General features: G+C 48.0%; 1 protein-coding gene across 1 annotated transcript in view; it reads right to left on the bottom strand.

Moving 5' to 3' along the window:
- The window catches only part of LOC146858394 (transient receptor potential cation channel subfamily V member 1-like), a 536,776-nt gene that overhangs the window by 98,800 nt on the left and 423,470 nt on the right, over positions 1–14,506 (bottom strand).

Raw genomic sequence — 14,506 nt, 5'->3', positions numbered from 1 at the left:
GTGCCCGAAATATCTGCAAATTCTGTGTCTTATACCTTTAGAACCGCCTGGGGCATCCACGAACTGAATCACTGGTTAATTGCCCGTTGATTGGTGACAAGAATGAATGACTTTACCAGATTTGAACTGATGCGGAGGGAGGGTGAGGGGAGGGAGGGGGTTTGTTTTCTTATGTTCATGTTTTTTATAAAAGTGGCTCTTCTGCTTGGCACCTCCTTGACTTACTACGGCTTGAACTTATCGCGAGGTCGTCCTCAGGGATGTAGACCTAAACGCTGTGTCCTTTCAGTAGTTTCGCTCTGCTGGCAATATGATGTAGGCAGCTAGGCTGTGTATTTGTTTCCTTGCGGCCACGTAATAAAAATGATTGATTCTAAAAGGTTTATTAAATTACTTTGTTCCAATGAAAAATTCAGGAACTGGGCCCTCACCAATGTATTTATTTCCCTATTTGCAGTAAATATTGCATTAAAATGAGAGCTCTGTTTGACAGGACCATATGATAATTTACATAATTTAACCAAAGAGCCTACATTATGGGAAAAGGCTTTGAGTAAGTCATATTGGGTTGGATCACACTCGGCCAATACTAAATGCTGCTGATCTCTTATTAAAGCCATTAAATTTGCTTTTAATTTAACGGTCGCTTGAGTATTCCAATGAATTCTACTGTGTGTTGTATTGAACCCTGCTGTACTGCCTTTAAAACTCCAGGGGCCTACTTTGGCACAAGTGAATTCAAATTTGGAGGAAATCAACATATGGTCGCTAAAAACATTTCCCAGAACTTCCATGTATTTCAGTTTACAAAAGAAATCTGAAGAGACAAAAATAATCTATAATAGATCTCCCGGTTGGCGCCTTATGAGTATAATTTGCTGGAATATTTTTTTCTAGCCTCCCATTAACAATTATGAGGTCTAAGCTTCTTAGACCTTCAAGTAATGAGACTCCTCTTTTATCAGTCCTGCTTTTATTCGGAAATTGGGCATTAGGGATGTTTAGGGCTTCGTTTTTTTCGGTGTTAGAGAATACCATTATACTATGAGAAGAGACCTTGGAGTTCAAATCTCCTACTAACATTAAGAACCTGCAGTCTTCACTTTCCATGGTAGAGGAGATAAAAACAAATGCATCCTTTAATAGATAAGATTAGGATGCGTCGGGAGGTAAATATGCATTTACGATCAACAGAGAAGTCAAATGATCCTGGGCATCCTTGTAATCCAATTTAACTTCCTGAATTAGAATAGAAGGATGTAAAATTTCTTTATATGACCAAATAAGACTTGTAATTAGCATAATGGCGATACCTCCTTTAGCATGACCTCTTTTCACGGAGAGCGCAGGCCGGCTCAGCTCTAAATAATCTTCAATGGACCTTTATTATCCAAGTCTCTTGTAGACATATTATATCAGCACTCTGCTCTTTCAAGAATAAGAGTTTATTTTTATTAGTGCTTAAGCCGTCTGGGTTCCAAGAAATCACAATAATATCCTTGCTAGGAGGAGTTCCCACATTTTAAGCCTAAAGATCTTTTTGTATTAAGAGCATCTGCTATCCAACTCCATTTCTTACTACAATAACAATAAACGAGACACATAGTTAGCAACCGCCTAAAAACTCTTTAAAAGTCAATAAGAAAATAATGTTGAACTAAAAAGTCAACTTTTAGATTAAGTACTGTGAATATATTCGAATAAATTTGATTATCACATTGAATAAAGTAATAACATAAACTAAATGTGCATTTTCTATTAATCACACATGTTCACTTTTGATTGACTAGCAAGAGGGGGGATATACACATGAGAAAAGATTTAATTGTGACAAGAGAAGGTGACCTAAAATGTAATGGCTACAAAATAGAGAAGCTTCCAATAGGGTCAAGCTAGGATTTGCTGGTTAAAACAATTTGTCCCTAACCACCTGAACATTTTGACCTTTCATCATCTTTACTACAAAAAATCCAGCATCGATCTGGGATTCCAGACTGGACTTTGATGTCCATATTGTCTCTTAGGTAAACTCATCATTCTTTTGACTGAGGCAGCTGAAACATGCACAATGCACATACAAAAAAAAAGCATTATAAGGCACTCATTGGCTCACTGATTAACTGCGAGAAAGATTATGCCAAAGCATTGTAGGGTGGCTGTCCACAATAGCAAATAAGAAACTAAGGCACGTACAAAATTCAGCATGAAGATTTACCTTACAACTAGGTATATTTGACAGTGTTTGGGCAGGGGTAAACCTTTTACTATGGTTGCCAGTAGAGCAGCACATCACCTTCAACTCTGAGTGTATGACATTCAAGAGTTATAAAGGAACACAGTCATCCATCTTAAAAACAAGATTCCTGCATATCATCTAACTTGCAACCTGAGGTCGAACCAACAAAGCCTTCTTAATTTTATGCAGTCTTGACTCTGGTGAAAAGGAGACATGCAGTTTATAACTATTTTACAGTAGGGGAGACATAGGCAAGCCTTGAAGTACACCACAATTGATGGTTTTGTGGAAGTAGTACACCTACACATCTTTATGTGTTGCCTTTCTTTAGAGAGAAAAGAAGAGTACCATTGATAAAGTTGCAGTGGCTCCTGCTGAGCCATACAGGCACTGCAGAAAGATTTTATGATCCACTGTATCATAGCTCACTGATAAATCAAGAATCATAAGGAGTTCTGGGTTATCATAACCCACAGTAGTATATTGTTGTTTCCTATTGTCGGTGACAACAGTTTTCGCTCCTTTACCTGGAATAAACCCTGATTCTGTTTGTCACTCATTGTCTGTCACGTGCGTCAGGGTAATCCTTTGTGAAGGAGCAGGGCTGATTCCTGGGCGTAGCTGGAATATAGGGACACCTGGGTTTTTAACAATCCACCCAGCGTGAAGGCGAGGAGCAGTGGCAAGGGTTAAGTAAAGTTCCTGCAAGAAGTAGATGTCTGCGTGGTGTCCAGTCATGTAAGCGTGGGCCAACCTAGTTTTCTGCCTGCTGTTTAGGCAGCAGATGTTCCAGGTCAGGTAACGTATAGCGGTCATCCCATGTCTAGATGGCATGGTATGGCCGGTTACCAATGAGGGCACGCCCAAACTCTGGGAGTTCTCAGGTAATTGGTAGCAGCACTCCTCTCAGGGTAGCCGCTGAAGCAAGCATGAGTCCAGACGCCAGCAGTAGCCCTGGATATCAAGAACACAAAGCTCACCTGCCTCGGGTCTGGCCGTCAGGAAGGAGAGGGCATCCTTTCTGTATAAGTACGGTCTGCTCAGACAGGCCGATCTTTGACACCACGCTGCTCTCCTCGAGCGCTGCATCGTCAGATGGTGCAGTACTCAAGGGCAGCCTGTCACTGAGATAAGGGTGGCAACCCTGATGTGGGAGTTCTCATCGAGCCCGCTACACTTCTCTGCTGGTGTATAGCACTTAGTCAGGCCTCACACCAGCCCCACACCACTCCTTTCAAGCCTGGATTACTCAGGGGCGCTAGAGTGCCAGCTGCAAGATGGCCACCACTTAGTGAGGCTCTGCTGGCAGACTTCTCATCCGTCATTTATCAGGTGGATTGGGCCACTAACGGAACCCTCAAAGACCAGGAAATGCTCCTGACGTGACCAAGCTGTGGCTGGATATCACTCCGATGAGGGTAACGAGCTGTGGGGAGCACAACTAGCCAGTGAACTGATTTGTGAGCAACGACCCCCGCTGGCTGAGGTGCGGACGCCGAATAAAGTGCAGTGGAAAGGACGTACCTGCCATCCGGGGATCCCGACTTCACCCGGCCTGGTGGCAGCTGCTGGCGATCAAGAACTGCATTGGACCACTGATGCTGCAAAGTGATGGTGGGCCACAACGTATCTGTGATATGCGGGGACTGAGACCGGGAGCATCTCCGATCGACTGTAAGTGAAGCTGCCCCCCTGCTGGCTCGACACTGAGGTGAGAGAGTGCACACCCGGCGGGGAGGAGACTCGGGCTGACTGTAGGCACCTGTGGGCTGCGAGGAGGGCCAGGAGAAGACGAGCTGCGGCTGTGCCGGGCTGCGGTTCTCTGGGCTGCGTGTCTAATGACAGCACTGTATTCACAAGCAGCGGTGAACCCTTGGTACAGTTGGGAGCTGTACCGGACTGTGCAGGAGGCAGGCAGGTGAGTCGTGGCCCCGCTCGCCTGGGTGCTGCTGAAGGGGTCTGAGGGTCTGTGTGCTGCTGCTGGTCCGGACCACGCACCCCCCCGGGTTGGTCGCTCGCTGACCCCACTGCACTGACTGATCCTGCACGCGGGATGCCCGTTGAGCACATACTGGGGAGCCTGAGGGGGACACCAGAAGGTGGCAGGACAAGGGGATACAGCGCAAGTTGTCACATGGTCCCTCCACATTGGTGCATCCTCCGGATTGACCAGCACTGCTTGAGACCGGTGAGGTAGGCGCACTGCCAGTACAACCACAGTGGGCCCCTGTGAGCGGTGTTGCGAGCCAGCCTGAGGTGGAGGAGGGACACCCATGGTACGCGGAGTGCAGCGCGACAACAGGACACAACCGCAGAAGCGGGGTTAAACAAGGCGGGCACCGGCCCCCTTCCCTCCTCCCTCCTCTGGGGTCTGTAAGCTGCTTTTGAACCCTGTGGGCGGCCAGAGGTTTGTGAAGGAAAACCAGCAGGCATGTGGCGAGGATAGTGGGCACTTGGCAATAGCTGCATATTGGTGGCATAAATGTCAAGAATTACAACGGCGGACTCCTAGTTCTGCATCTCACGCTAGTTCCAGTAAGTCTTGTTCCTGCGCAAACAACCCCAGTGCCAGCCATTGCGTGACGCGTCTGTGCTCCAGATCCAAGATTGATTTCAACAAATGGGGGTGCACCAGGTAATGAAGTCCAGTAGATCGTACGGTCAACACTCCAAAAGTGACTTACGGAGTGTTGACGGGAGGAGCACGTTTGTCGGTCTCCTATGCAGGCCTTGTTATGCCTGTAAGCACTCTGATGAGTTCCAGCAATATACTGGAATTGAAATTTCTCAACGACCATTTGAGCCTTTGAACACAATCGGAATATACGTATGAGCCCTGATGAAGTTCCCCTTAAGGGAATGAAACTCGTTGGGTGAGCTTTGCGTATTATTGATTTGATCCATTGAATTGAAATAAATAACTTTTTTGAAACTATTTATGATTTACTGGACTTCATTACCTGGTGCACCCCCATTTGTTGAAAACATTGGTGGTAGAAGACTGGGGCAGCAGAGCTGTTGATACTTACCTTTAAGCTACTGGAAGAGGGGCACAATTGCGCTGGCTGAAGGCAGGGCCTGGAACTGCAGTTCTTTACACTCACTGATCCGGCTACCTGCGCACCGACGCACTTGAAGAAAGGAGTGAAGCATGGGCAAAACTGATGCTAGACAACCCAACTTTTCTTTTGAGCAGCGCAAACTCCCCAGGGGAACCACCTTGACGGCAGACGAGCTTGTGGCGACTGGCATGGATTCCTCCTCTAGCGGTGAAACTATTATCCGCGAGATGTTCATGGATTTGAAGCAATCCTTGTCCGCAATCGACTTCAAAATAGACTCTATGTCCGATTGACTGGACAGGCTCAGAGACAAAGTGTCAAACCATGACGAGCGCCTGGCTGAGGTCGAACAGTGCGCCTCCTTGCTGGAACAGGACATCAAGTATTCTCTTCTTTACCCTGTGAAGCTCTGTATTTTCCACACCAGCAAAACCTTGTTCTTCATGGACCCCAAGCTTGCTGCCAAGTTTGTTCGGGGCCTTCGGCTTGCCAAATCTGCCACGCCCAGAGACAAGAAACAAGTGACTGAAGACCCTCTCAGCGAAAACGACTAACATCCTGTTATGTGGCGCCTAGTCAATTAGCAGGAGACCCCTGTGGTCCGGCATGGCTCAGAAGGGGGCAGGGGGGAAACTTATTGCTCCTTTCTCGGTTACATCTATCTTTGTCACTGATTACACTTAGGACAGCACATGATGGCCCGATGGAATTCATCTCCAGCCGCCCAGCACCAAAATTGCTGGGATATGCCGAGCCCCCTGGCGATTTCATCTGGGATGAGTCCCACTCATTTGTATTGTGTTTCCCATTTCTGGTCCATTTGGGACAAGGTTACTTTCTTTCAGCCTTGTTGGTTGGCTGTAGTGGTTGGGGGTGGGTCTGATGGGTGTTGGGTGTTCATATTGGTTGTTATTTTGGTCTACTTCTCCTTCTCCCCTCCCTCTCCCTCCCTTCCCCTCTCTGGCCCTGTGTCAGTGTACAACCTGGGAAGACCCGATATATGCATGCTCTGACCTCTACGGAGACTAGCGGGGGCAGAAGTGCTGTGAATGTAAAGACTTTGAAAGCAGTGATGTGGAATGTCCGTAGTTTGAATGACTGCAGAAAGATGAGACTGGTAGCGACCTACCTTAACCTCAATGGGGCAGACATATGTTTTCTACAAGAGCTGCATCTAACAAACGCCAGTTGCACGTGCCTGTGTGCGGGTTGGATGGGTGATAGATTTATTGCTGGGTACTCCAATTATGCTAGAGACACAGCCATAGTTCTACGGAGGGGGCTCCTGTGGCATGCGAAAACTGTGTTATGCGGTCCCCAAGGGCGCTATATTGTAGCGGCAGGGGTGCTTGGCGGTCACCTGGTCAGGCTAATAGCCATGTATGGCCCCAACACAGATGACCCCTCCTTCTTCACTGAGGTTTGGTGATTGGCGGAATCCCTGGGTCCAGGTGTGACAATCTGGGGAGGGGATTTCAATGTGGCTCTCGACCCGTAAAAGGACAGATCAGGCAGCTCCCGCAGACCCCATCCCCGAGCAGCGGAGCAACTGCAGATCCTCATGGAGGATCACTAACTGGTAGATGTATGGCGTCACCCACATCCCCACAGCAGGGAAAGTACCAGTGTATCGACCGCTGGGCCTTCGTGGTCCAGGATCGATTATTGGTTAACGTCGCGAGACATGGACTCTTGAGTTTGTAACAGCACGCATCTTGCTAGGTCCCTCTTGGATATGAGATAAGTTCTGTGATCACTGAATGCTTCAAACTCACCCTGGCTCAGTGGAGTCCCCGTCCATGTTATGGGAGGCATTCAAGACTATTATAAGAGGCAAATGTATCGCCAAACAGGCGGTGATCCTGCGAGCTCCTATGGGTGATCTCTGGCGCCTGGAAAAGAGTTCTGGGAACTTGAATCTAAATACTTTGCATCCAACTAAGCTGCCACCCTCGGTCAAATCAGGGCCAAGATGTCCAAATTTGAAGAAGCAGCACATAGGGAGACACTATATCTCGGAAAGGAGGCCACAGCTCGCCGATATGGTGAAGGAGACTGAGCTGGGAAGACCTTTCCAGGCCTTATCAAAAAGCTTTGGGCAAATTACTATATCAGCAAATTGCAGGTCGGGGGCAACACTGCAGCCTTAGGGCAGAAGGCTGTACAATCAGAAATTATGGTTTTCTATTCCTAACTTTACACTGCGTGCCAAACTGAGGCACATCCCGATTTGATCTTGTTTTTTGATTCGATTGAACCGGTCTTAGCTCAGCGATAACCACCGCAAGTACCTGGACGAGCCATTCTCTGAAGGAGGTGGTGATGGGCGTGATCCGGGTGATGCCCAGGGACAAGGCGCATGGACTCGATGGCCTCATGTCTGCATTTTACAAGGAATTTGCACCACTCCTTGTACCCCATCTCCTCAACATGTATGAGGACGCACTTGAGCAAAGATTTCTCCCCATTCCCTTCACGAAGCACTGATCGTGACTGTGTTGAAGCCATACAAAGACCCCACGCTGTGCGACTCCTACAGGCCGCTGTCCATGATATATCTCGATAACAAAATACTCCCTAAACTTCTCGCTTCCTGGCTATTTCCACTGCTTCCTATGGTGCTCCGCCCTGACCAGTGTGGCTCTATTCCCGGTAGGAGCATGTCTCATAATCTACAAACTCTCTTTGCCACCATGTAAGAGGTCAATCACTCTCTCCCAGTGGCTGCCGTTTTCCTGGATGCCACTAAGGCATTTGATACTCTGGAATGGCCTTATCTTTTTAAACTCCTTGCGCGTATCAGCCTGAGTCCGTTCTTCATCCTAAAGTTTGCCCTTCTGTACACATCCCTGACCGCACAACTGCGGCTAAACGGAGAGGTCTCACCCCCCATCAAAGTGGCACGTGGCACCAGGCAGGGCTGCCCGCTGTCACCCTTACTCTTCGTCGTGGCTATGGAGCCGTTGTCCGCCAGACTACGGCAACATCATGCACACTGTGGCCTTGATTTCACACCACCGGTGGTCCTGGTGTCAGTGTATGTGGATGATGTAACCCTGTATTTAAATCACCCAGCGACTCATCCATGAAATCATTAGGTTTGGCGGCCTCTCTGGCGTTATGATCAACTGGGGGAAGTCCATGATCTTCCCGCTGACCGCAGCCACGGACGAGTTTCGATCGGAGTTTCCACTCAAATGGTCTGACTCCCCGGTGAAATATCTGGGCATATGGATTAGTCATAACCCAGACGAGCTCTGGTGCTGCAATTATGGTAAATTGATGGAGTGGCTGGAGAGCCGGCTGCACCAATGGAAACCGCTCCCACTATCTTTGGCGGGTCGGATTGCCATCACCAAGATGGTAGTGCTGCCCAAATTTCTATACGTTATCAACCTTCCAATGCACCTCACTGTGGAATTCAAGAAAAGACTCTGATCGAATCTGATATCCCTTGTTTGGGCAGGTGGACAGCAGCGAATCACATGGGAGATACTCACTCTTCCGTTCAAACAAGGGGGACTAGGTGCCCCTGACAGGGACCTGTATTTCTATTGTGCGCAGGCCCAGTTTGGGTTCCACTGGATCTTTCCCACCCAATTTATGGCACATGTCGCCCCAGAGGCTGACCAGGCGAACCCGGTTCAACTGCCTATGGTACTGTTGCGTCAGCAACACAGTCCTATCAGGCATTAACATGGTAGGCTGCACTGTTTGGGCGTGGCAGGAGCTATGACGCAGGGCATGACTAGACACTATGTTCACGCCCTCTGTGCCGCTCACTCGGCACCCAGCATTCCCTTTCACCGCTGAGGCAGGGACTTGTGGAAGACTGCGGAAGCTAAAGCTTCACACACTAGATTGTGCTTTCCCTGATGACATGTTTATTAGCTTGGATAAGGCACTGGTCGAAGAACATACGGGCCTGATGGACAGATTGACCTATTTCCAGCTCAGAGGTGCGTTGCGCAAGGCTTTCGACTCATTCCCAATAGCACCACCGGCATTTAAAGTCCTTAAGGACTATTTAACCAATCCTTCACCTCGCAAATTAATTGCACAGCTATACTCTGGTATGCAGCATGAGTCCCTGATAGGCGCCCCGCCGGCGCGGCTTAGATGGGAGGAATGCCTGGGAGCCCCATTTGATGAAGGAGTGTGGGAATATTGCTGCGCACAGGCTAAAGAGTTGTCACCCAATTACAGACTGCGATTGATTCACTTCAAATTCATTCACAAACCATATAGGACCCCTGTTTGGATGCACCTAAGATGACATATGCTGTGTGCGTTGCAAGGCGCCAGACGCCTCTTTCTTGCATTTGGCGTGGGAGTGCCCCGAGATCTTGTCATACTGGGGGAATTTATTTGATACCCTGGATGAAGTGACAGTGAGCAGATGTAAGCATACACCCCTGACTGCCCTGCTGGAGTATGTGCATGATGTGCCCTCTGAAAATCAGAAGCTCATAGCTATGCTTCTACTGCTTGCCAAAAGGAGAGTGGCGATATGCTGAGGCAGAAGACTGAAACCCCAGGTTGCTGACTGGCTAAGAGACGCTGCGTTCTGCCACAACCAGCTATCGTGATTTTGGGAATTAATGCCTGCGCAGGCGCGCCCCAAAAATATCTGGGAACCGCTGCAAAGTTACCTTGCTGCTCGGCAGCCCGACCCAGCGGTGGCCCCTGTGGCTGCCATCAGCGCGGGAGCTGACTTAATCCTTCTTGCAAAAAGGGTAAGTTGCTGATCGTCCCACATAGGACAGCCAGCGAGACCCCCCCCCTCTATTTTCCTTCCTCCTTTCTTCATACGTTCGGTTCGTGAATACGTTTTCTTTATAGAAATGCTTTGTAGACTATTGAAATGTAGAATAACCTATACCTGGCCTGGCTACTGTACGGCCTTGTCTGGATGAATGGTCACTAGGTTCATATATTATGCTGGACTGGCTATACATACCGCATGTAATCATCTTGTATGAAGACATTGCATTTGATATATTGCTCCTCTCTGGACCACCCATCCCTCCAGATGTGCAGGGAGATAGATGAGTATTGCATCTGCTGTTGATCTTTGAATAAAAATGTAATAGAAAAAAGGAAGCCTGGATTACTCAGCTCTCAGGTGCCGGCCAGCCGCGTGGTCCAGTGGCAGCAGTCCCATCACTGGAGCTTGCATCGACATCTCCTGAGGCTTGAGCCAGGAAATCGAGGCTGTAGCGTTTGCGTGAGGTGTTGGAGCGATCCTATCTTTGTTTTATAAGGTAGCTTTTATCTTTGAGGCTTTTTAACAGAGCTTTTAATTACTGAATTTTTAACTTGTACTCATTTCATTGTTGCACACTTATATTACGTTCCTCAAAAAACGCTGAATTATTTAATTTTTGCCTGCCATCTTGGAAGTAGCGCGGGTAGCAGTCTAGCGTCTGCTTCCCACACGCTACAAAGAGGGTCATGGTGCAAGTGCGCAGCGGGCACGCGCAGCGTGTGCACCGGAGGCGCGCCGGTGGCGCGCTAAAGGCAAGCCCTTCTGCGCCCGTCCGCGGGGCTAGGGGCCACGACCCCTGCTCCGCTGTCCCCCACTATACGGAGATACAGTTCCCTGGCCCTTCATCAACTTAGAACAAAGGCCTCCCCTTTATGCTTCTCTTCCTGCAATCCAGTAGATCGAGGATCAGCCTGTCCACACTGTGGCTTCCAACTCCTCAGTGATCTCACGGATAAAAGTACTCTAGTTCGCATGTATCTACTGAACTGTAGATCACTCCCCAAACATAGCACAGAGGTCTCGCTGTTTTTAGAGGAAACTAAACCAGATGCCCTATTTTTAACAGAAACCTGGCTCCACTCTGAGTCAGACCCTGATTTTATTAATGCACTACCCAAGGGATATCTGATCTTACGGGCAGACCGCCCCATCAGGAGAGGAGGTGGGCTTGCAATTATTTTTAAGGATTGCTATAATTGTCGGAGCCTGCCCAACTCTCTACCCAACTGTGAAAGCTTAGCTTTCTCTCTTGATTTCTCTGCCACCAATACTTTTTCAGGGACGCTTATATACCACCCACCGGGGCCTATGGGGCAATTTCTCTATGCCCTATCCCCTTCATTAGCTGACTCTGTATGTAGCTCAGCAAATTACACTCTCTTAGGAGATTTCAACATTCACCTTGATAACACCACCGACCATAATGCTCTAGATCTGTCCGAGAACCTTGCTGCGCTACAACTCCAGCAATTAGTAATGAAACCCACCCATTGCAAGGGTCACCTGTTGGATCCCATCTTCAGTAACTGCACTGACCTCCTGGTGGAAAACCCCGCCCGACCCTGGATAGATCACCTGCTGATCCCCTTTCGTCTGACTATTGCACACAGTCCTCCTCCTCCTCAGTCATTCGGAAAGAACGAAATTGGTCTAAACTTCCACGGGCGGATTGGGCACTGGCCCTTGAGTCATCCAGACCGTCTTTCGATTCTGACCCCACCCTAGCCAATCGAAAATGTAATAACTGGATTCTAAATTCTTTAGATTCTACACTCCCCTTAGACTACATCAAACCCAAGTGCGGTAACAAAACTGCCCCTTGGTATTCCCAAGACCTGCGAGAAAGCAAGCGCCATTGCAAAAAACTAGAGAGGAAATGGCGTTTGGACTTTTCACCCTCCAGGAAAATCGCATATAGAGCTGCGATAAAATCTTATAAGAACAACATTATAACCTCACAAGCTGCTTTTTTTTAAACTAAGATTAATGTAGCAGCCTCTAAGCCTAGGGAAATTTATCACATTGCAAAAACTCTTCTTAAACTCCCAGAAAAAATCCCCAACCCTGTCAATGCTCAACTTCGCTGCAATGATTTGGCAGAGTCTTTCCATAAAAAGATCCAAGCTATTTACACCGCCTTTTCTATCATCCAGACCTCCTCAATGATTGTCGAAGATGTTGAGACAGAGCTTTCCCCCCTGGCAACACTCGAAACACTCCCCCCTCTGGATCAGCCCACTTTACAGTCCTTGATGCTTCAGATCAAATCCGGTTCCCCCAACGACCCTGCGCCCCCGGGATCTCTGATGTTAATCAGTCCACTTATCCTGCCCACTATCATGGATCTGCTTAATGCCTCCTTAGCCACCGGCATAGTCCCGCTCCCTTGGAAACAGGCTATGGTGAAAGCCCTTCTTAAAAAACCTAACCTAGATAGCAATAACCCGGCGAACTATCGTCCAATTTCTCTTTTACCCTGGCTCAGCAAGATTCTAGAGAAACATGTCAATAGGATACTGGCGGAGTTTTTCGAGACCTACCATCTGCTAGACCCTTCCCAGACTGGGTTTCGGCCCTTGCATGGGACTGAGACCGCTCTGGTTGCAGTGACGGAAGAGGCCAGGAGGATTATCGATCAGGGAGGCAATGTCGCCATCTTCCTCCTCGATCTTAGTGCTGCTTTTGACACTGTTAACCACAGCATCCTTCTCCAGAGACTCTCCAATCTGGGAGTTTCAACTCATGTTCTCAGATGGTTTAAATCTTTCTTGTCTGATCGCTCCTTCCAGGTCTTTGAGAGTAATGCCACCTCTCCTTGTGAACCTCTAGGATGTGGAGTGCCGCAGTGCTGTTCATTGAGTCCAACGCTCTTCAACATTTATATGACCCCTCTGGCTGCGATCGTCTGCCCTTTTGGGATAAAAATTGTAACCTATGCGGACGATACCCAGCTAGTAGTCGCTCTAAATCAAACTCATATACAGACTAATAATAACCTGAGGGACTGCTTAGAAGCAGTGGCTTCTTGGATGACCTCATCCTGTCTTAAACTAAATGGGGACAAGACAGAGCTGATGCTCCTGGGCAACTCTCCCAACACCATCAATAACTCCCTCTGGCCATCTTGCCTAGGTCCAACTCCTATTCCCAAGGACTCAATGAAGAATCTGGGTATCTGGCTGGACAAGTCTCTTAACTTCTCCCACCAAGCAGCTAAACTCTCAGCCACCTGTGTCGGTATACTCAGGCTCTTCAGAAAAATCCTTTCCCGACTTCCCTTTAAAGCCAGACAAATCATGACCCAAGGCCTCATACTCTCTCGTTTAGACTATGGAAATGCCCTCTATCTGGGGACCCCCCAGGCCACGATCAATAAGCTTCAGATCATTCAGAACTGTGCAGCACGAATGCTCCTGCAGGTTCCCTGCCATGTATCAGTAAAATCTGATCTAAGGAAACTTCACTGGCTTCCAATCAGGGAAAGAATTTCCTTCAAGAGCCTATGTATTGCTCATCGCGCATTTTGGAAAACGGGCGCCACCATAAATCATTCCCTGATCTCCCTCCACCTTCCCACTAGACATCTCAGATCAGCTTCCTTGTTTTTGACCACGATGTCTAAAATTAAGAGAACCAGATCTGGCGGCCGACTGTTCTCTTACAACTCATCAAAACTCTGGAACTCTCTTCCTCTCCATCTACGTTCAGAATCTAACCATCTTTCTTTTCGAAAGTGGCTAAAAATGATGCTGTTCTCCACTACAGACTAGGTTCCTCTATCCTTTATGCACACGCAGGTCTATATAGTGCTGGGACGCCTTAGGGTAGCCATCGCGCTTTACAAAAACTCCTTTCATTCATTTATTCATCAGGCCATCATGAGGTGCAGAGGCACTAGTCTCTCTAGGTAACAGGCTCCAGCCAGCCAATAGCAGCCACTGCGGCCGCAGTACAGGCCCCCCGGGGACGCAGAGCCAAATGCAGCGGCTACCACCAAAATAGCGACATCCCACGCTGCTGCTTCTGTTGGGGTGAGACATCAGCCCAGTTGTGTTACATTCAGTGCCCTTACACAGCTAATTTGTTCCGGATAGTGGAGTCAGCTGGCAGAGCCTCACTATGCACCAGCCATCTTAATGACGGGATCTCTAGCGCCCGCACCCCAAATCAATATATATAATTACAGCCTGAGGATGCAAAGAAAAATGTGGTGACATTTTTATTTTTAAAGGAACTTGCTCAACATTTTGTAGCATTTCAAACATGGACAAACATTAACCCTAAACACCAATCAAAGATATACCTGCAGTATGGCACTACCAAGTTTATTTTGATTTTCCTAGGGAATGTAGTCTGTACTATCAATTATATATTACTAGTGCAGATCACAAAATTGTAGCAGCATCATTTACTTGATTGACAGAAACCGCCATGGTGGTT

This window comes from Triturus cristatus, chromosome 3_2 (genome assembly GCF_964204655.1).
Source record: "Triturus cristatus chromosome 3_2, aTriCri1.1, whole genome shotgun sequence".
NCBI lineage: Eukaryota > Metazoa > Chordata > Amphibia > Caudata > Salamandridae > Triturus > Triturus cristatus.
The sequence above is the reverse complement of the archived record's forward strand: the minus strand, read 5'-3'. Positions and strand labels throughout refer to the sequence as shown.